Below are 22,327 nucleotides of genomic sequence, written 5' to 3'. Positions count from 1 at the left end.
TGAGCATGAGAGCGAGAGCATGATGAATTTGTGTCATCTGCAAACAAGGAGAAATAGAATCTTTATCTTTTAGCATAAGTGGGGAAGGAGCTGATTGGCATCTTCTCTTGGCCCGTTAACTGATTAAAACAGTAGTGGTTCAACTTTGCTACTGCATACTGCTGAGTCTTTGACTCATTACCCTCCACCACTCCTACAGCCTTGCTTCAGAGATATGAATCACAGAGGAGAGGTTATTGGCTTGCCAGTGAGCTAAAATGGAAATTGCCATGTTGCAAAGAAAGAAAGCAGTTGGAGCGAATTTGAAAAGAAGGAAATGTCCAATAAAGAAACAGAGCCGATGGCAATGAGCTCACCAGACCATCCCAGTAACAAATGATAGTTCAGCTTTGCTCTGAACTATTATGTAGAATATAACTTTTTGCTAGTCTACTTAAAAATAAAAGTATGGTAGCTCACACTTTCATCTCAGTGCCAGGTTCCAGGAATAGCTCTTGAAAGTGGAAGATAGTGGGGCTTTTAACAGGTTCTTGTCTGCACAACTTGTCACCTGCAGTGACCAGGAAGCTAAATTCTGTGTCCAGTTCCACATTTTTGTGCATTTACTGTTATGCTGTGATCTTTGGATTTGCAGTGAGCTCATTTCTCTGTAGTGAAACATAGCCTCTGATATTCAGTTCCCAGGTGAATTCTGAGGCTCTCACAAATATGGAGTCTCTCTCAGGCACTTCCACTACTGCTATTCTTGTTGTTCTTGGCTCTAAATAGGAGTATGTTAGCATTGGCTGACATAGTAGACTTTTAACGCCAATTCTGAAATGCGCACCGTACTGTCACAACTAAGTAATGGTATCTCCTCTCTTATGTTTTGCTTTGTTGTGGCCTCTTCTCAAAGCAGTTAATTTTACTTCAGAGCTGTAGCCATACAGGGAAAGAATGGCTTTTGTACATTCTGTACCATCCATCATGATGCTAAAATATTGCATACATGTAGGATAATGTTTTGCTGGCTTGCCTGCTAATGATTTTTTTTTTAAAAAAAATGTCTTCACTGATCTCTCCTAGTGGGAGAAAGTGCAGTTGATGGATTATTTTACTTGCATTTCAAGTATGTGTGACTGTTTTGCCAGTTAATATTCCCATTTGCCTGAAACAGTTACATCTTCTAAATATGAATTACCATTATATAGGAGAAGAAAAGTTGAAAGGGTAAAAGAGGTTTTTGTTTAAATTTTGTAGTGCCCCCATTCCCCATATTAAACCTGTGTAGAATATGATGAAAGAAGAATTGAATTCAAAATTCAGTTATATTCAAAATATCTAGATTACTGTGATTTATGGGTTGGGATGGGTTATATCTCAAATGAAAATCTTGCATCTCTGTAATCAAACTACTGAATAACGTAAGAGTTCCTTTGTATGAACTGCGAGCTTGTTGCCCAAATGCTTGCTTAAAACAATCATATATATGCCAGTAAAAGAGATGTGTATGGGAGAAAGCAGGACTTGTTTTTTTTTTTCTTTTCTGCAGACAAAAAAATCTGGAAAACGCTGCCAGTACTGGAAGATCAGCCTATGCTACTAGCCCAGCAGGCATTGTTGTCAAATTGCAGGGATTCCAGCATCTAATGGATTACAACAGGAGCTAGGCTTCTATAATATCTGCCAAATTATACAGATAGAAAGCAACTGCAGACTTACTATTCTGCATTGCTTGGTACAGCTGGTTTTAGCAAGCAGCACTGAGATTTGGGCCGCAATTCTAGGCATGCATACTTGGAGTAAGCCCCATTGAACTCAGCAGGACTTTGCGCTTAGTAAACATGCTTAGGTTTGCACTGTCAGCAGTGAGAGAGCTGGTGAGTTGTTAAGCATTACAAATATTTTTGGGGCTCCAAATGTATTACATTATTTGTGAGAAATATATTTGTAAACACACCTGTGGAGTCAGTGTCTTAAAATATGTTACAATTTTATGCGTTTAACTGCAAGAATCTGTAGAGTTCCTGGAAAGAGAGTATACCTGCTACCATGTGCTCAGGTTGATTTAAAGGTTTTGCATGAATGGTTATTAAAGTTGCCTGATCTTTTCTTTTAAAAGATTTGTAATGCTAATGGGCATTCTGATCCCCAGAGTTCTGTAGCAATAGGGCTTGTTCCCACTGAAGTGAGTGCTTTTGCAGCTTGCAGTCAAAACCTTCATGCTAATCAGTGTTTGTGTTGCACAGGACTGCTGTGGAAGTAATTATGACTTACAAAATGGTTCCAGTGCAAAATGTTTTAATTTATAACTTTAATTATACCTTAGAATTCAGTTGGCTCTTCCTTAGCCCTGAAGACATACTTAAAATAGATTGATGATGATTATTACCCAAAGATCTTACAATCTAGACTTGTGTAATGGGAAGGGCGAGGCAGAAGAAAAGAGGGAAGGTCCAGATTTGATACTTCTGCCTCCATGCTTTCCAGTTGGTACATGGCTATTGAGACCCGCAGTCCAATCATGTTTACTTGGGAGTAAGTTCTGGTAACATCATTGGGACTTACTCCCTGATAAACATGCCAGAATTGTGGACTATATGCATTAATTCCCAGAAACAGATCCTTATGATGTTATGTATAGTAGCAACCCTGTCATAACAGTGGCAAAAAATAATGGTGTTTCAACATCCCAAATTTTGGGACTGTGGCAAACAGCTAAAACCTTTGACTCTAAGCTGCCTTCAGATTTGGGTGACAAGCTCTTCAGATCTTATTTGCCTAGGCATGTGATCATAACCAGTAGCCTGGAATTTAATGTAAGGTCATAAGAAGAGTCATGCTGGTTCAGAATAAAGGCCTACCTAGTCCAGCATTTTGTTCCCACAGTGGTGAACCAGATGCCTGTAGGACACCCACAAGCAGGCCATGAGTACAACAGCACCCTTCCACTTACGTTCACTGGCATCTGGTATTCAGAGACATGCTACTGTTGATACTGGAGGTAATAATATATAACCGTCATGAGTAGTACACATTAATGGCCTCATCCTCCATGAATTTGTCTAAGCCCCTTTAAACCTGTCCAGTTTGGTGGCCATCATTGCATCTTGTTGTAGCAAATTCCATTGTTTAGCTATGCACTTCTGTATGAAGAAGTACTTCCCTGTATTTGTCCTGAATTTCCCACCATTCGGCTTCATTGGTGACCTCAGGTTCTAGTATTATATGAGAGGAGGAAAAACTTCTCTCTACCAATTTTCTCCATACCACGCATAATTTTATCTCTTGTGTACCCCTTACTTGCCTTTTTTCCAGGCTAAAAAGCCCCCAATGTTGTAACTTTTCCTCATAGTGAGTTGCTCCAACCCTTTGATATTTTTGGTAGCCCTTTTCTGCCCCCTTTCCAGCTCTACAATATCCTTTTTGAAATGTGGTGACCAGAACTCTATTTAGTATTTGTAGTATGGTCACACATTGGATTTGTATAAAGGCATTGTGATACTGGCAGTTTTATTTTCAATTCCTTTCCTAATGCTCCCCAACATGGATTTCGGCTTTTTTTTATAGCAGCTCCACTGGACCTTTGTTTTCATTGAACTATCAGAATCCCAAAATCTCTTTCCTGGTCAGTCACGACCAACTCAGACCCCATCAGTATATATGTGAAGCTGGCATTTTTTGTCCCAACATGCATACACTTCTTTATATTGAACCACATTTGCCATTTTAATGGCCATTCCCCAGTTTGGAGATATTCTTTTGGAGCTCTTCACAATCCCTTTTCGTTTTAACCACCCTTTTGTAATTTGGTCAGCAAACTTGGCCACCTCACTTGCTCACCCCTAACTCCAGATCATTTATGAACAAGTTAAAAAGCACTGATCCCAACACGGAACCTTTGGGGGAACCCATTATTTACATACCTCCGTTGTGAGAAGTGACAATTTATTTCTATTCTCTGCTTTCTGTTCTTTAGCTAGCTACCAATCCATAAGAGGACTTTTCCTATTACCCCATGGCTGCTAAGTTTGCTTATTTATTTATTTATTTAATTTCTATACTGCCCAATAGCCGAAGCTCTCTGGGCGATTTGCAAAAATTAAAACCAAACAGCACGCAATAAAACAATTTAAAATATACAGAACATTAAAACCACAATATAACAGTACAGTAATGCTTAGGAATGTTTGCTGAGGGATTTTGTCAAAAGCTTTTGGAAAGGCTTGGTTTACTTGGACTTTCAATCACCCATCCATGTACATTCTCAGAGTACTTTAAATGTTAGCAAGACAGGACTTGTTCTTTTATGTGCTCGTTAGCTTTATCTTTAAAGCTTTCCATTAATTTGCCCAGAACAGACAGTAAGCTGGTTGTAATTTCCTGGATGCCCCCCTGGACCCCCTTAAAAAACTGGTGTTGTATTGGGCACTTTCCTGGCCTTTGGTACAGAGGACGATCTTAGGGACTTGTTAACACACTCTTGTTGGAAGATCAGCAGTTTCACATTTGAGTTTTTAAAGAACTCTCCGATGGATATCGTCTGGACCTGTCAATTTATTTGTTGCAGATTTGTCAGTAAGGTCTAGAACTTCAACTCTTGTCACCACTATTTAACTCGGTTGCTTGGGCTCCCTTCCTGAAAATGTCAGTTGAGGTATGTTATCTGCCCTACATCTTCTATAGCGAAGACAGAAGCAAAGGATTCATTCAACTTTCTCTGCAGTCTCCTTTAGAGTTTGTATTCAGAGATGACTGTATCACACTCGACCAGATTTCTGTTATGCCCACTATGTTCTTCTTTAAAGCCAAGCACTCCCAACTCGCTTATCATAGGCTTTTAGCACAGAAACAACTATGCACTGTGTGTCCCCAGGTGTGTCTGGTATATGCTTTTTTCGTTTTGGCTGTCTTGACTACCATATTCTGCTGTATGCATGTGGCCCATTTCTACCCTGTCTTCATGTTGGCTATCATAAACATTTTCACTCTCACCCATTGAAGATGGTTTATCTCAAACCAAAAGCTCCCTAGCAGCCATTGGCTTTTCCCCGGGGGCCAGTTTAAAAACTGCTTTGCCATTGTTTTGATAAGTGTCAGCAGTCTGGTCCCATTCTTGTTTAAGTGGAGCTCATCCTTTTGTTACAGGCCTGACTTGTCCCAGAATGTTCCTCTTCGCTAACAAATCTAGACCCCTCCTCCCTAGACCATGCCTCATCCACACATTGAGATTCCTCAGCTTCGCCTGTCTAACTGGCCCTGCATGTGAAATAGGTAGTATTTCAGAGAAACTTACTTTAGCGATCCTGGCTTTCAGCTTTCTACCTAGTAACTTAAATTTGGCTTCCAGGACCTTGTAACTACACTTCCCTGGGTCTGTGGTGCTGACGTGCACCATGACTGCTGGCTCATCCCAGCACTGACATCTGTAACCTTCACACCAGGCAGGCAGGTCACCATGTTGTCTGCATGCCAGTCACATAGCCATATATCTCTTGATTGAATCACTCGCTACTACAAGCCCCCTTGGAAGCATACGTTCAGCACAAAAAAGGGTATCGGTTGATCCTCCCCAGGGAATGGTCCCTTTTAAGGGATCATTTCCCTCTTCAGAGCAATGATGAGGGTTTTCCAGAAAATTTTCCAATACAAATTAGTTAATTTACATAGGTTCATTTGCATAGGAAAATTTTCAGTTTGCAGCAGAAAATGTTCTGATGCCCCAGAGAGAGCTAATTTAGCATATTTATTTTACTTTAGTAAACAAAGCTAAAAAAAGGTACACCATGTTGATTTTTTGTCCCAATACTCTACAAGAATTTGACCTGAAGTATTTGAGGGAAAAAATTAAAGCACGCTTAATATGATTTAAATGTTATATTCTGTAGAAATTCTTGTAAAAATTAAAGACAGTAGCATGTATGTTCCTATTTTGTTTAAATTTACAGGGAAAAAAACCCCTGTTGACATGCTAAGAAAACCATTGATACATTAATTCATTTCAGCAACCCAAAGAAATGCTGATCAAGAAGTGCTTGATATGCTGACAACCACTCATCTAGTTCAACAGAGTTCAGCCCTCTTCCACTAAAGTTGTTGGGCACCTTCAGTTTCATTAAATTTTCATTAAATTAGTAATTTATTAGTAATAAACTATGTTTTACTTCCATTTCACACTGAGACACATGTATTTCAATGATATATATGTGTTCTCTCAATACTTGTTAAGGATAATCACCTGAAAAATGTTAGTTATAACTTTGAAACTGTCAGGCTTGCCTAATATTGCATTTGCAGTTGACGTACATTCATTATTACTAATGAAGTTATGAGATGGAAAAAATTCTGTGGAAAAACAAAACATTGGAAAATGTTGCAGAAAATTTTCCATTTTTGAAAATTTATCACAGAAAATTTTCTCCCCAGCTTCGGTGCTTCAGAGTGTTGGCCTCTTGCCCTGAGACCCTCATTCTCTGTGACAGCAGAGGAGCTGTTGCCCTGGGAATGGGACACTACTATCATATTCCTGAAAGCCTTGTCCACTGTCTTCTCTGCCTCTCCTAACCTCTCCAGGTCAGCTACCTTGGCCTTAAGGCAATGAAGATGTTCCCTGAGAGCCAGGACCACACTGAACCAAGTATGCGCCCAGGACGTCTGTCTAGAGGAATTGTCATACATGTTGCAATGCACTGTGCAATACACTAGATAATTCCTGTACCCCTGCTGGCTTTCTACCTTAATTTAAGTTACACTGAGATAAAAAAAAACAATTCAGATGAATGTGTTCTAGTTCAAGGTATAGTTGGTTGTTTTGATAACATTGCACTAGTCCTTTCAGTGAGGAAAAGGGCGCATTTCCAGGACATCTAACTGTATTTTAGTTTTTAGTCACAGGTTGATTTTTGGTACATTAAAGTTAATGGGAGCAATTTGACATTACTTGGCAGCAGGTTTGTGAGAGTGTACACCTAATGGAGCAGCAGCCAATCTTGGCTTTCTTAGGGCACAATCCTATTCAGATAGGCGGCTGCCTGTGGACTCAGAGGCAACTGCCTATCCAATGCGGGGCAGGAGAAGCACGGAGGGGATTGTTCCCTCCATGCTTCTACTGCCCTGCATTTTCGGCTAGATGTGGCTGTCGAGCTGCAGGAGGGCAGAGTGGGGGAGGAGGCTGCTGTATGACACATTGGATATGTCATACAGGCATTTCCGCCGCCCCGCCCTCCGGGAATGCCCCTTTTCAGCAGCTCCGCGCTCCTCTTGCGGGCGTGGAGCACAGGGCTGTTCCACGCTGACTCTGAGGCAGTGTGGGGAGGTCAGTTCCTGGAAAACCAGATATCCTATGGCTGTCTAGCCGCTGTCTAACGGCCATAGGATTGCCCCCTCCGTGCATTATTTTCTAATCAATTTATAGACCACTTAACCATACCTAAAAAAATCTCAACATGGTTAGTAACATACAAATTTAAGTTTATTTAATTTTTATTTAAAATTATTTTTGGCCACTCTAAGAGTAATCCCTGTTTTTTAATTAAGATACAAACCATTCACGCCTAAAACTTCTAGACATAAAAAATAAAAAACATCTCAGTTAAAAACATTTAAAATCAAAAGATAAACATCCTCAGTTAAAATGTTGAAGATCAGAACTAACAACCAACAAACTGTCCAACACTGTCAGGGTGGGCCTGAGTGAAAAGGTAGGTCAGGGATGGGCAATTTGTGTCCCTCCAGATGTTTTGGCCTACAACTCCTGAGCTCTCTCACCATTGGCTGTATTGGCTAGGGCTAGTGAGAATTGTAGACCAAATGTTGCTCACACCTGAGATAGGTCTTTAGCTGGCCCCTAAAGCATGCCACAATTGGTGCCTCCTGCATACCAAGGGGGAAGGCATTTTGCAGAGAAGGTGCCACCAAGGAGAAATCTTGCTTCTTGGTTGCTGCCATATGGTAATCTGCAGGTTGCAGTATGACTGCACAGCCTTGTCTGATCTTAGCAGTCATATGGATCTATATCGGGTAAGGCAATTGGCCAGGAAACCTGGTCCCAAGTTGTTGAGAGCTTGCCAAACCTTGAATATGGCTTGGTAGCTAACAGGCAGCCAGAGCAGTTGCTTTAATACTGTGCATGGCCAAGGCACTCCATTCAGCATCCTGGCCACTGCATTCTGCACTACCTGCAGCTTCTGGACCAAGCACAAAAGTACTTGGTATGTTGTTTCCAAGCATCCTCTTCATCATCTGCATGTGTCATATTTTTTAGGTGAACAAATTTTAGACAAAGTCCTTCATTTGCTGCCAGCAAGAATAGGTGGAATATAAGTGTAATATAATCCAGTTAGATTGGTGGCACCTGCTGAGTGGGGGAAGTTTTCATGGTATGAAAATGTGGTGGCTCTGGAAATGGCTAAGTTTGCAAAGTGTACTGCAGCCTTCTCCAACCTGGTACCCTCCAGATGTGTTTGACGGCAGCTCTCACTATTCTTAGCCAGCACGACCGAAGTTTTGTAAGAAAGGGGCCATCGCTGCACTGAAGTTGCCCTGGCTTTTAAAAAATGGAATCTTTCCTTAAATACCTAGAAAGCCCCTCGCTCCACAGCTGCCTTCTCTCTCCTCTTGACATACCATGTTCAGCATTGTAGAGATGTTAAAAGCATTTTAACACTTGAGTCTGTAAAAGTTATAATTGGCATTAAGCTTGAACTTGCTAGTAAAGAAGTGTGGCAGAATCCTGCACAGTATTATGCTAGGTGTTGCTGTGAGGGGATATCAGTGAATCGAACAGAACATGCTCAGGTAAGCTGATACCTAAGAAAACATTTGTTGGTGAAATGCTTGTCCTACAAACAGCTGTTTTGGTCAAATTTTCAGCAAGGCAGTTCATACTAAAGCTGCCATTCAAATTCTATGTAAAGCAAATTCCATTAAAGCCAATGTGATTTAATTATAGTAAATATAGCTAAGGTCAGGCTGTTGGGGTCTAAATCAACTTGCTTTTTTATTAGTATCACACACATGTTATGCATACTGTTTCATTATTTTTTTCCCTATAATTTATGACTAGCAATTATCTTAATACATATTGGATAATGTCTGCCTTTATCTCAGTTGTTCCAGATATGTAGACTACAGAGTTAATGACTCTGTAGTCTACATATCTTTATGTAGCTGGAGCTTTTTATATTATCTTGATATACACTTCGGGTGTCTCCACACATAACGAAACATGTACTCCTGAGATGGATTTAGTGCCTTGTGAATGTAAATTGTAACCCCAAACCTTTGCACAGCCTTAGACCTTAGGTTTAAAAATGAGGTTTGTAAAGCAGGGTAACTATGGCTAGTTAAAATTAACAAAATTAAACATCCCAGTTTGCGATCTGCAAATGCTTTGGGGTCTAACTACTGTTCTGATGTTATAAACATCTTGCTGACTTCGCCTAACCACAAAATATACTTAATGCTTTCTTTGTGGGCAGCATCTATTTTGTAAAATAACTTATGCCTGTATCTAATAGCTGTATGTGCTTGCCTAAGAGTAAAGCCATTATCTGTCTCCCAAGTAAGGGTGCATAGGTTTGAGCTGTGTGAGGATTTCTTACAATCTGAACACTGTTTTTTGCCTCTAAAATGTTCATTTTAGTGCTACGTTTAATCAGTTACACAGGAAATTCTGTAGCAGAGGCATGATATATCATCAAACACTTAAAAATATTGATTATATTCTATTGCATGGGGCTCCCAATAGTCTCTGGTCCAAGGGAATAGATCAGGTTCACATCTGTTTTAGCAATGCTATAACATCTGGTGCTCCCACTGGCCTCAGTTCAAATTATCTTGAATTAATAGTATCTGAATTCTTTCTTACCGAAACCATCCATGATAGGATGAAATAAAATGGCAGTTCTGACTGTTTAAACCCCTCCCCCCCATTTCTGTTGAGAGGAGCGTTTCTAGAAGCCAAACAACCTGAACTGTTATGTATTTGAAGGTTTTACAGAGTTAAAATGGTGCTTTTTCCCAAGTAATCATTTGTGGCATTGCAGCTTAGCCCAGTCCTGCATGTATGTTTATTTGGAAGTGTGAGTTTGGGCCCATAAGGCTGCATTCTTATGCATGTGTGCGTGCTTGGTTAGTACTACGTAGGATGTTAACATTTAATCCTATATTTCAAAACCACTTTTGCTCTTAACAACACTTCCATTATTCTGATGAATGGGACCTGAAGCATTCTGTGCTTGTCTGCAGTCTTGCAAAAAACCAGTAGAACGCTCACTGACATGCTTATATACTGAGCATAGGTACAAGAGCGAGTCCTGAAATTGTGTTAGTGCAGCAGCCTCAAGGTAAAAACTTAGAATGGTTTGCTGATTAGAGTCTACTAAAAGCCTTCTAATTTCAGTGGGATAAGGCTCTGTCTGATCTAAAGGAAGAACTCTGGTTGCTGAGGAAAAAAGCACTGAATTTTGTGTGGATGCTTATGGGGCTGAGAACAAACCTGAAGAACATTATGGGTGGAGAGAAAGAAGCTGCAAGTCTTACCGGTATTGTAAACTGAGAAGATCTTTCAAGTAATAGTTATGTCAAAAGTGTTTTGACATTTGAGTTGCTAAACAAGCCAATCCTATCATGTTTTCTTGGAAGCAAGCAAGGAATCTCCAAGTAAGGATTCCTCCTGACTTCGTTTACAAATTGAATAGTGTGCCGCATAGTGGTGAATGGCAGAACTTCAAGGGGTATATTGCAGAGTTTTGCAGCAGGATTATATGACTTGCTCCAGCGCAACCCATTTTAACGCTGCCCTCTTGACAAGTTAACCAGACTAATATTTTGATTTTTGTTGTTGTTCATTTATTAGCAAATCATCTTATATGCTCCAGTTGCAAGGCTGAGCAGGATATTTGAGACTGGCTTGCTTTTTCTGTATGTACCATTCACCTCCAGTCTTGAATCTGCAAAAGTAGCCAATTAAAAGGTAGGAGGCAAGTACTGTTACTGTTTTCCCTAACTTGAGTGTTCTTTTTCCTAGAGTGTTTTCCCCCCAATTTAATTCCCTTAAACTCACAGCAGGCTCAAATTAACAGCCTGCACCTGCTGTTAATTTACAACTAACATTTTAGGCAGAAATAATGGATTCCCTTGCCATTTCCCTGAAGTCTAATAGTTGGTAGCACCACCTTTTGTAACCTCCTAAGCAAGGGTATATAAACATTAATATCTAAAACTTTTGACATTCTAAAGGTCCCACAGCTTTCCTGGGTTTTTAATTATCACCTAACTATGTTTATAGATGGTGGGAGTGGGGAGGATGGAAACATCTGTAGATACTGTACATTTTTATGCCACCTTTATCCTGCCAACTTTGATGAGTGAACTTATTTTAAAGAAGGGTGTTGACAAAGAAGCTTGAGTATAGTAAAAAAAAAAAAAAAAGAGAGAGAAAGAAATGGATCTCGGTGTACTGTAATCAAGTTCATAGTAAAAACAGAACACTCATGTTCAGATAGCAAATCTCTACATTTTGTTGGCACCATACATACGTCACTATTTTTGGACGTTTCCCAAAGCAGAGAGGGTGCTGCAATCCTTCAAAGCCAGGTTGCTCAAATCCAAAATGAAAGCAGGATTAAAGCCTTCAGCCCTTTCAAATGACTTACAAGAGAGGGAGAGCCATGCATTTAATTGAGCCTGCCCACAATTTGTTGGGTTTGAATTTATATCCCACTTTCCCACAGTTAAGAGCTCAAGGTGGATAACAGGAAGAATATGCAAGTAAAAATCTTCAATAAAAACTGCAAATAAAAGTAAGAACATAAAAACAACAAGGAAACTACAAGTTTAAAAACATCAGCCTACTAAAACCCAGGAGCACAAACTATTGCAACAGGCCCAAAGTCTGTCTAAACAGAAAGGTCTTTCTGCGCTACTGGAAGGCTAGCAGAGAGGAGGTTAAAAGGGCCTCTCTTGGAAGGAAGTTCCATAGCCAGGAGACATGGTCGCTGAGAGGGCTCCTATTATGTCCCCACCAAACACAATTCAGATGTTGTGGGACATTAAAACCTGGGCAGGTGTGTATTAAAATAAGCAGTCCTTCAGATAACTTGGCCTTAAGTTGTTCGGGGCTTTAAAGGTCATACCCAGCACTTAGAATATTGCCTGGAAACATATTGGCAGCCAGGGAAGATGAAACGGTTTCATTCCTATGGTTTGATGGTGGCTTGTTGCAACAAACCATCGTTAAGATTAACTATAGTTTGTGTGGGTTTGGGTGTTAGGACACATTGTAGTTAATGAAATGGAAGCAAAAGCTTCTGAGCTCTTGGCTGTGTTGGAGGAGGAAGGTGAAGGGAGAGCATGTGAGCCTGAGGCTTGTTGCAGCTTGTTCCCATAACAATAAATCATAGTTTGGCTGTGTTCAAATACAGCAATGATGTAAAATCAAATTCCAGGAAAAAAACAAATATATTAAGTTGTGGTCAAAACCAACTATGAGTCTTGTAACGTCTTTAAAAACTAACACATTTATTGGGGCACAGTAAATTGGTTTAAAGTGCGACATGCTCTTTCGCTTAGTTATAACACATCAGACTGAACATCTACTGCTGCCATGTGCCAGTCATCAAACCTTATATCTAATATAGCAGACGAGTGCAGTTTCCTTTGGCAATGAATTCTGTAAGTTAAACATGGGTTGCATTGTGTGAAATACTACCTCCTTTTATCCTTCCTAAACCTACTGCTCTTAGCTTTCGTGGATGAATCTGAGCTCTATCTGCTCCGTCCATGCAATTCATAATTTCACAAAAATCTTTATTTTTCTAAACTAAAAAGCCCCAGACACTTTCACTTTTCCTTGTAGAGAAGGTGGTTCAAGATTCTTGTAGTTGCTACTTTCTGCTCTTTTTCAGCTTTGTGATATTCCAAATGTGGGTGCACTGCAGATTTTGATAAGGCATAATAATTCTGCTGCTGTTATATTTTTAGTCTCTTGCCTAGTAATCTCCAATGTAGAATTTGCCTCTCACTTGTTTTGCCCCAAGAACTTGTTACTTGGTCATAGCCTTGCCTCAAAATTGATTTTGGATTGGGAATAAGCCAAGTTATTTCCCCCCACCCCACCCCAGCCACTGAGAAATAGCTTGGCTTATTTTCCAACTAATCCAAATTTGGAAATAAGTCCCTAAATACCCTTTCCTCTCACCTCACTTATCCAACTGGCATGGTGGCAGTTCTCGGGTGGTAAACAAATAGAGGTAAGGGGGCAAGAGAAGAGCATTTGAGGTAAACTATACCTCCTATGCTTTACTTGCAGCCTGGTGTACTGCATATCAATGTGACAAGTGTCTGAGGGGGGTGGGTGGGAGAGAATTTCTTCCCTTTCCCCTTCCTGCTTGAAGTCATTGGCCATCCCTGTAAGTGGCGTGGGAGGAAAGCAGGCTGGCTGGCTGAATGGATGCAGGGTAAAAGGACTTTTTTTCTCCAGCTTGGATTAAAATAGAGCTATAGAAAAGTTCAGGATTAATGCTGCTTCTTTAGGGCTCCATCACATGGGTGGAGAATTCCACATCAATGCTTGTTCTTTCCCCATCTGGTATCATTGCAGGACTCAGTTGTTCTCTTTAGATGGCTGTCCCCGTCGTGGTATTTTTAGTTTCTCATGGGGGTGGTGACGCTGCTCAGAGTCATCACCACCTTTCCATGAAGAAGCGTTCCACGTGCTCGGGGTGTAGCGATAATTGCTTCCTGGTTCCTGCCCCTTTCTCTCCCCTTGCATGTTACTAGTGGGTGGGGACTGACATGCAGGCAGCCCCCCCCCTGGGACCCCCGCCTCCCCACTCAGTGTTTTTGACAACCTCTGCCATTTACTCAGCCATTTACTCACTAGGAATACACAGCTGGGTGGCGTCCCAGCAGGTTAGAAGGCCGGCATGCTGACCTGCCGCTCTGCTGAGCTGCTGCCTTGTTCAGAATGCTGCAAGCCAAAAATGGCAAGGACCCAAAATGGTGCAAGTGCGGGAAGGAGGCATGCCCCACAACCTGTTGCTTTGCCATCATGACTGCACCCCAAACAACCCAAAAGAGCCACCCACAGCCGCCAACACACAGCGGTTCATTCACACTAGGGAGAAATATATGGGGAGGTGATGGCGCTCCATTTGCGTATATTTGGGAAAATACCACATTTTTTTTCTGTTTGAGGAAAACACGGGATAGGTGGGCAGGAATGGTGGGATAATGACTGGACGACGTCAACGTCATGTAATGGACTTGCACAATTCAGTGAGTGGCCAATCATGAATCTGCAATAAACTGGAGGTGTAGAGACGGCTTTAGGGGTAGCAATCTCAGTGAGCCTCTGAGGCTCGTATTTCCAAGAAATACAAGTCTCTGCGACATTATTACCCATCTGTATATATGTTAATTTAGTCCACTGACAACTGAATCTCATTTGTCATTCTGTTCCCCATCCACAGTTCGTAGGGGATCATTATGGAGCGCTCTCTTCAGTCTGCTTGGGTTTTTACCATCCTAAATAGTTTGGTGTCATCTGCAAGTATAGCTGCCTCACTGTTCACCCTGACTCCAGATCACCCATAAATCAACTATATAGCATAGTTCTCTAAACAAATCCTTGTGGGTTGCCATTTCTTACTCCCACCTCCTTGTAAAAACCATGCATTTATTCCAGTTCTCTTTAACTTGATGTCTTATCTTTTACAGATAAACATATGAAGAATATTAGCCCACAGCAGTGTTTGTTAGGCTGCCTCTTCATACATATGTGGCTAATAACACTTTTTAAAATACAATTTTTCTTTACAGACTTGCAAAAATTCTGTCTTGTGTTAAATTAAAAAATATCCCCTCTCAAAAGAAAAAAAAACAGTTCTGGGAAAGAATACATGTATAGGTAGAAACATGGTATTGCAGGTACTCCTCCATGCTCTAATTTTTACCACCACCACCTTCCAGTTTCTCTGGGAAGAAACAGCTACAGTCATGTGAAAAAGAAAGTACACCCTCTTTGAGTTCTATGGTTTTGTGTAATAAACATAATAAACATCATCTGGTCCTTAGCAGGTCTTAAAATTAGGTAAATATAACCTCAGATGAACAACAACACTGTCATTATTTTACAGAAATAAAGCCAAAATGGAGAAGCCATGTGTGAAAAACTAAGTACGACATTATGACTCAGTAGCTTGTAGAATCACCTTTAGCAGCAATACCTTGAAGTAATGGTTTTCTGTATGACTTTATCAGTCTCTCACATGGTTGTGGAGGAATTTTGGCCCACTCTTCTTTACAACATTGCTTTTGTTCATTGAGGTTTGCGGGCATTTGTTTATGCACAGCTCTCTTAAGGTCCCGCCATAGCATTTCAATCGGGTTAAGGTCTGGACTTTGACTGGGTCATTGCAACACCTTGATTCTTTTCTTTTTCAGCCATTCTGTTGTAGATTTGCTGGTGTGCTTGGGATTATTGTCCTGTTGCATGACCCAATTTCGGCCAAGCTTTAGCTGTCGGACAGATGGCCTCACATTTGACTCTAGAATACTTTGGTATAAAGAGGAGGTCATGGTCGACTCAATGACTGCAAGGTGCCCAGGTCCTGTGGCTGCAAAACAAGCCTAAATCATCACCCCTCCACCACCGTGCTTGACAGTTGGTATGAGATGTTTGTGCTGATATGCTGTGTTTGGTTTTCACCAAACGTGGCGCTGTGCATTATGGCCAAGCATCTCCTCTTTAGTCTCGTCTGTCCAAAGGACATTGTTCCAGAAGTCTTGTGATTTGTTCAGATGCAACTTTGCAAACCTAAGCTGTGCTGCCATCTTCTTTTTAGAGAGAAGAGGCTTTCTCTTGGCAGCCCTTCCAAACAAACCATACTTGTTCAGTCTTTTTCTAATTGTACTGTCATGAACTTTAACATTTAACATGCTAAATGAGGCCTGTAGAGTCTGAGATGTAACTCTTGGATGTTTTGCAATTTCTCTGATCACTGCACGGTCTGCCCTTGGGGTGAATTTGCTGGGACGTCCACTCCTGGGAAGATTGGCAACTCTCTTGAATGTTTTCTACTTGTGAATAATCTTCCTCCCTGTAGAATGATGGACTTTAAATTGTTTGGAAATGGCCTTATAACCCTTCCCAGATTGATGGGCAGCAACAATTGCTTCTCTAAGATCATTGCTGATGTCTTTACTCTTTGGCATTGTGTTAACACACACCTGAATGCTCAAGACCAGCAAACTCCTGAGACTTCGACTTTTATAGAGGTGGCCACACTTGCTGATGATCAGTTAATCAAGGGCATTTGATTAGCAGCACCTGGCTGCTACTTAGCCTCTTCATACCTATGGAAGCAATAAGGGTGTACTTAGTTTTTCACACATGGCTTCTCCATTTTGGCTTTATTTCTGTAAAATAATGACAGTGTTGTTGTTCATCTGAGGTTATATTTACCTAATTTTAAGACTGGCTAAGGACCAGATGATTTTTATTATGTCCTGATACGTAAAACCATAGAACTCAAAGAGGGTGAACTTTCTTTTTTCACAAGACTGTATTTGGTAACCTTCTGAGTTTCCCTTCACAATGATGCGGCCATAGGGCAAGAAGGTAAATGGAATAAGAAAAGAGCTAAAGACTTACAATGCAATTGTATACATGTCTAGTTGGAAGTAAGCCCCGTTGAATTCAGTGGGACTTATTCCCAGGTAAATATGAACCTAAGACTTAATTTGTCATGTTTTTATCTGGGCTAGGTGCAGCAAGGTTATAGATTTGTTATTTGAAATGCAAAGTAAGAGGCTTTCTAGAGGGGAAAGGTTATTATATGTGCCCTGGAAATGTTCTGAGTGCTGAAGTGAGCATTTGCAAAGGATTTTAAAGGGTTGGGAGTGCGGTGTAAATCAGTGCAGTTTGGATTGGCACTGCACTGGGACATCACTGTGCCTTCGGCAGTTGATCCTTTGCAAGCCTGAATTATTTTAGTTTCTGGCATGTGTGGTGATGTTCCAAAGTTCTAACACCCAGTACTGAAACGCAGGGTGGATTGATTTAAATCAGCAAGAAAAAAGGTCAGTTTAAATCACTGATTTAAATCAAAATTCCCAATGAATTTTTTTCATTCTTACAAACAGGGTTTGCATTTGCATGTCTCACTGTGTATTTTTTTCATGCTTTCCTTTTTTACCGATAGAGGGAATGTCTTTAAAATATTCCCATGGTCTTTCTTATGACCAGCAATCATGTGAGTTTGAGGTTAATAGCTTAGGCCTATACATGTATCTTCAGAAATGTTCCATTAAGTTCAGTGGTTTTACTTCCAGGTAAGTGGGTATAGGATTGCAGTATTCATATGAGAATGCAGGAAGATCTACACTGGACAATTTTATCTTCTCTTTTTCTTTCCAGTGTTTCTTCTTTCTGCTTCACTCAGTCTTGGCCCACCTTTGCCTGCACAAAAACCAAAAAGCCCATGGCTGATAGGTCAAAGCAAGGTAGTTACTGAGCTTAAAAATACAATGGTTTTTTCCAAAGAAAAATCTACTTTTTGCATTTTTTAAAAAAGCATCAACTTTTATCTATCCTGCTATATCGTCTTTCTATCTAAACAAACTCTTCTGCATTGCTTGGCCAAAGCAAATAAGCAGAGAACAACAACAGTCCTATCTAGCATGCGTCTTTGCACATGTGACTTTAGTCAGAGAAACAGAAACTGAAAGCTCAGAACTTTCAAGAAACAAAAGCTGTTAAGTGAGGCTGGACAGAGCCATTTTCACAAGATGGACAATTGAAATTAATGCCCATGTTTGGTAGATAACTTCATTTTTTTGAGTCTGTAAGTGTAGGTTTAGCATGTTTATGATAAGATTCAATTGTAACTATGCTATTTTAAAATTATAGTGAAATTTAGTATTTTATTTATGATTTTAAAAATAGATTAATTTTTTTAAAAACCCGTTCTTTAAAACATCTTTTTTATTCACCCTGCAGTGATACGGTTACTAGCATTCATTCACACTTTGCTCAGTATAAGTATCGTCTGAGGCATTGAGGAAGCTAAATATTTTTGTGATACCTGACTTTAGTTTGCAGTTGATGAAGCAAGCTGGCAATTCTGTTTGGATGAATTGCATTGCTTTATATACAGGTTCTTAAAATTATTGGCCTGCTTGGTGCCCCCCGCCCCCGGTTCCACTACTGTTCTTACTTCCATTCAGGAAGTGTGGCGGGCTCCACCGTGCTGCTGTTTTGAAATTTTAAAATCCCACAGTGTGATGTAAATATGCACATAAACTTGCAGAAGTATATCAGTTCTACTTATTGCCTATAATTTCAGTGGAATTTTTCTGCATTCTTTCGCAGCTCCCACAGCTTGTGAAATACTTGCAGAAGGGTAGGTTGTAAATGTCTTGTAATTCCTCAGTGTAGTTACAGGTCTTAATAAAGGGTTTGGGGCACATCATGGATGGGGTTAACAAGACTTTCATGCACAAGTCTGAGTTTCAGCATATGCGTACATATATCCTGTACAGGTGACCTCTGTTCACATTGACTCAGAAATGAGCCAAGCTATTACTTAAAAAATGAAGGAAATAGCTATGCTTGTTTTTGAGCCAACCAAATTAAGTAACACCTCTAACTCCTTTCTTCCCTCTGCAACCCTTTTCTTTTAAACCCTGTGGACTGGTCACAGTAGGTAGTTGAGGGACGAGAGGTAGAGAGGATGTCCCCCTGGAAACTACTGCTGGAGGTGAAAGCACCCACTCCTCTGACAACCCTTTTTCCCCAGTGTGGTTTTCAGGGGTGCAGCCTCTGGGGGGCTAAGTAGTAAGTAGGATAAATGAGGAATTCAGAGTAATATCCAAGCTAGAGAAGAATACAGGAGCAGGTCCTGCACCTCTTTTTAAGGTGAGCCTGCTGAATCCCTGTAGTTCATATTTGGATTGAAGCCAGACTAGCTTCACTGGCATCTCTGCTTATAATAGGCAGAAGGGGTACTTAGATATGTTAGCTTCATGTCTAAAGTGCTGTTCTTTAGTGATAAGTCGTTTTTGCAAAATGAGAGAAATATGTTTATTGCAGCACTGTGCAAAGTTCTGGCTTTGCTTTCAGGAGCCGAACTGCAACTACGCTGTCAGTGTCACGGCAAGCTGAATAGGATTATATCTCCTCCTAGGTACATTTATGGTAAAAAAAGTATTTTCAAAGTTCTGTTTTTATAGCCTAGTAGGCATCGTACCCTGCCTTCTAGGCCACAGGAAATTAGAGTCTTTTTGTTCACCTGTTGCTTACTGGGGACCTGCTTTCTATAGTTTGTTGTGTCACTGCATATGTCAGCCTTCCCCAACCAGATGCCCTCAGGTTGAAGAGCTACAGCTCCCATAAGCCCTACACAGCATGGCCAATGAAAAGGGTTGCTGGGAGTTGTAGTTCAGTATCAACTGGAGGGCACCAGGTTGGGGAGGGCTGACATAAATGTTGTCATGAAACACTGGGAGAATTTAGAATAAGAAGCAGCTACAATCAATCCGGGTGTTAACTTTGTGGTGCGATTGCTATCACAAAACTGCTAGCCCCAAGATAGTTTTCCATGCTGAATTGGAAACGTAGAGATATTAATATTGCATTGGAAGACTGGATCATGTGATTTCTTCCCACGTTTGCATCATTCCCTTATTTTTGCTGCTAAAATGTGTGTGAAAACCACCCATGATCCACCCAGTCATTTCATAACAAGGATTCTTACTTTATTGGTGCAGTGTGGGAACTAGGCATTGGGTGGGTGGAACAAGGAGAAGCAGCCTTGTGGTTCTGTTCCACCTGTGTAGCAGCCATTATCTTATCATACTGGCAAGATAAATACTGGACTTGTATGAGGTCTCTCGCTATAGCACAAGGTTTCTTAAAATTTGTAAAATCAAGTGCAACAGCTGTGGTGTTCCACCTGGAGGCGCCTGACCTTTCAACAAGGTTCAGGAAATCCCTTTGCTTGCTTCCAAGTGGGAAATGCCCTTGCCCTGAAGTTTCCATGAATTGCAAAGAATTTGGGATGTGTTCCCCTTTGTGCTGGCTGGCTAGGTTACATGCTCTCCCCGTCCTGTCTTCCTCCAGGTCAGACATGAGGTGGAGATTGGAAGCTTTTGCTTCTGTATTCAGCTAACAGTGATTTCCCGTTATGCCCGAACCTGGCCAAACTAGTGTTAACTATGGATTATTGAAATGAGTCAGGATCATTACCCACTATTTGACATTAGCTTGCCTCAATAAGCCATAGGTAACTCTAACCACAGTTTGTCTGTTCAGACATAACAGAAAATCCGTTCGTTGAAAACTGAAGCAAAAGCGTCCAATCTCCCTGTGGCAAACAGAGGGCAGGTGGGAGTACACCAGCCTGTGGCTAAGTGTTACATACAGACTCAGCCATTCAGTCCAGTGGCACAGGAAGCAGTTGATACACTTCCACTCCTGTGATGTGGCAGTCACCGACCTGCTTTTGGATTACCCCAACATGTGGCATCACCTGAGAGGAGGAAGATAGACCTCCCCAAGCCAAGCTTCTGTCTCTGTTACATCCAATAATACGCTGTTGGTGAGCAGCATGAGCAAAGATATAGTAGAAAAGTGGGAGCATGTATGCTGGTTCTGATGGTATGCATGTGTTCACATGCACTGTCTGTATTCTGGATATGTGGAAGTCAGGTGGAAGTGTAAACAGTGGCTGGAGTGAGTTCTGGTGCCACATTCTTCCTGTTAGACTTCGTACAAATGAAGCTCATTTTGACTACTATGTATTTGTAAGTGTGCTTGCTTCTAAGGGCCAGTGTACTCAATTCCTTTTCTTTGATGTTTTCTTTGTGTAGGAAAAAGTTACACATTTGAAACAACCCTAGATCAAATCCTAGCTGCTCATGCTAATAGTCTGAAATGAACTCTTACTGAAGAGGAAGCTAGGTGGCAGCATCAGCAAGCCATGGCTACTTCAGTAGCACCCATTGACCTTGCTGAACTGATTTGCTCCTGATAGAGAAATGTTCACTTCAAAGGATGATATTTTTGGGACCCAGTCAGAGTCCCTGAAAGATGATCCTTATTGCACTTCAGTCCATTAACTGCTCTGTGGAGTCAAACTTCATGTTACGTTAACTATATAGCATGGAGCTGACCCCTGTCTTAGTTGAGTTTAAGTGTGTGTGTCCTCAATTTGGATTGGGACCAGTGTGGATCAGAATGCAAAAATTACACACACATTGCTTCCACACACACACACACACACACACACGGCATGGGGATTTTTCAAAGAAAAGCCTCCATTGGTATCTATTGAAGCTTTTTTCTTTTTAACCCCTGTGTCTGGGAGGGGGGATTTTAGGAAGCAAATAGCTTGTGCGGGGGAGGTTTAATCCTCTCCTCCTGGGGCATTCTGGTCCCAATCCAAATGGGGGCTATGCACACTCAGTCTCAACTAAGAAAGCAAGAGAGGGCTCACCTACATGCTACATAATTAACACTTGGCTGTTCTAGCCTTGTAGGACTGTAGGGAAGAAAATTTTCTAGTGATTTAATTTTCTGTGGGAAATTTTCAGTTTCATAAGTTCATTAGTAAAAAGGAATGTATGCCAATTGCAAATACAGTACTAGGCAAACTTGGCAGTGTCAACTTTGTAATGAATGTTTTTTCAGGTGATTATCCTTATCAAGTATGTGAGAGAGTACATATATGTGATTGAAATACATATGTGTCTCAGTGTGAAATGGTACAAATAGATAGTGACTGTGAAACTGAAGATGCCTCAACAACCTTAGTGGAAGAGAGTTGAAATAGATGAGTGGTTGTCAGCATATCATGCACAGTTCTTTGGGTTGCTAAAATTAGTGTCAACATTTTTTATTATTTTATTACATTTCTATACTGCCCAATAGCCAAAACTGTCTGGGCAGTTTACAAAGATTAAAATAATTAAAAATACAGTATGCAGGGATTAAAAACCATTTACATAAAAAACACATGAACAGACGGTATACACAAGATAAATGTATACCTAAAACAACTTCAAACAAACAATCTCAAAAGCAAACAATCATAAGACATTCCAGGATCAATTAAAACTTATCATATGCTTCCAAATGCCTGGGAGGAGACAATTTTCAGGATATTTGTTTTTTTCTTAAATTTAAACAATGCAAGCGAAGTACTTTGTATTCCAATAAAAAATCTACATAATATTAAATCACATTAAGGGCACAATCCTATGCATGTTTAGACAGAAAAAAAACATGCTGAGACAGCATGCTGGCTGGGGAATGCTGGGAGTTGTAGGACTTCTTTCTGTCCAA

The 22,327-nt window shown here is 40.6% G+C and overlaps 1 protein-coding gene across 15 annotated transcripts in view; it reads left to right on the top strand.

Moving 5' to 3' along the window:
• Positions 1-22,327, top strand: part of ELAVL2 (ELAV like RNA binding protein 2) — a 168,521-nt gene that overhangs the window by 6,115 nt on the left and 140,079 nt on the right. Inside the window, exon 2 of one of the 15 annotated variants that reach the window (XM_084834600.1) lies at positions 1,532-1,859. The exons of the other annotated variants lie outside the window; for them this stretch is intronic. The gene's annotated coding sequence lies outside the window, so the exon portion shown is untranslated. The remainder of the gene's footprint in view (positions 1-1,531; positions 1,860-22,327) is intronic. 15 annotated transcript variants of the gene reach the window in all.

Source organism: Heloderma suspectum, chromosome 2, assembly GCF_057233095.1.
Source record: "Heloderma suspectum isolate Gila_16-S chromosome 2, 16-S_ref, whole genome shotgun sequence".
In the NCBI taxonomy this organism is placed as follows: Eukaryota; Metazoa; Chordata; class Lepidosauria; order Squamata; family Helodermatidae; genus Heloderma; species Heloderma suspectum.
The sequence above is the reverse complement of the archived record's forward strand: the minus strand, read 5'-3'. Positions and strand labels throughout refer to the sequence as shown.